The following is a 1,222-nucleotide window of genomic DNA, read 5'->3' on the forward strand; positions in this document are numbered from 1 at the left end:
TGGTCATGTTTAATTGTAAATGTAATGCCATTTGAATGTGTACCAGACGGTGCCAGTCGAGGACAGACATTGGCAGGCGTTGACACTATGTTCCTTAATCTCAACCAATCATAGTCGAGGACACTGAAGCACACTGTGTAACTGTGCCAAGGTAGCAGGTGGCAATGGAGCCTCAGTCAAGTCTTCACACCTCTCAGATGTGTTATCATGTGTGTATGTTCTTTCCTTGTGGGTGAAATGAAACAACGTGTTGTGGTGCGTGCTACATCAGGTACTTACAGTTGCAAAGAAATATTGGCTCAATTAGCAGAACTAGATCTGAGGGATGCAATGCAACACAATAGGTTCAGTTCCTTCCAACAGGACTGATATGTGGCCATATGTATCGAGCATCTCTGAACAGTTTAAAGTTTCAATGTCACATGGACAAGGACGACGGAATGCCTTTCAAACTCAAAACCCAATGCTACAATAATCAATTACAATGTTTTACGAGAAAAAAGCACAGGAGAAATATGAAAGACACAAGTAAGTAAGCATACCATATACAGGAAATATATACAGTGGGGCAAAAAAAGTATTTAGTCAGCCACCAATTGTGCAAGTTCTCCCACTTAAAAAGATGAGAGAGGCCTGTAATTTTCATCATAGGTACACTTCAACTATGACAGACAAAATAAGAAAAAAAATCCAGAAACTCACATTGTAGGATTTTTAATGAATTTATTTGCAAATTATGGTGGAAAATAAGTATTTGGTCAATGACAAAAGTTTATATCAATACTATGTTATATACCCTTTGTTGACAATGAGAGGTCAAACATTTTCTGTAAGTCTTCACAAGGTTTTCACATATTGTTGCTGGTATTTTGGCCCATTCCTCCATACAGATCTCCTATAGAGCACTGATATTTTGGGGCTGTTGCTGGGCAACACGGACATTCAACTCCCTCCAAAGATTTTATATGGGGTTGAGATCTGGAGACTGGCTAGGCCACTCCAGGACCTTGAAATGCTTCTTACAAAGCCACTCCTTCGTTGCCCGGGCGGTGTGTTTGGGATCATTGTCATGCTGAAAGACCCAGCCACGTTTTGTCTTCAATGCCCTTGCTGATGGAAGGAGGTTTTCACTCAAAATGTCACGATACATGGCCCCATTCATTCTTTCCTTTACACGGATCAGTCGTCCTGGTCCCTTTTCAGAAAAACAGCCCCAAAGCAT

This window comes from Oncorhynchus masou, chromosome 21 (genome assembly GCF_036934945.1).
Source record: "Oncorhynchus masou masou isolate Uvic2021 chromosome 21, UVic_Omas_1.1, whole genome shotgun sequence".
Taxonomy (NCBI): domain Eukaryota; kingdom Metazoa; phylum Chordata; class Actinopteri; order Salmoniformes; family Salmonidae; genus Oncorhynchus; species Oncorhynchus masou.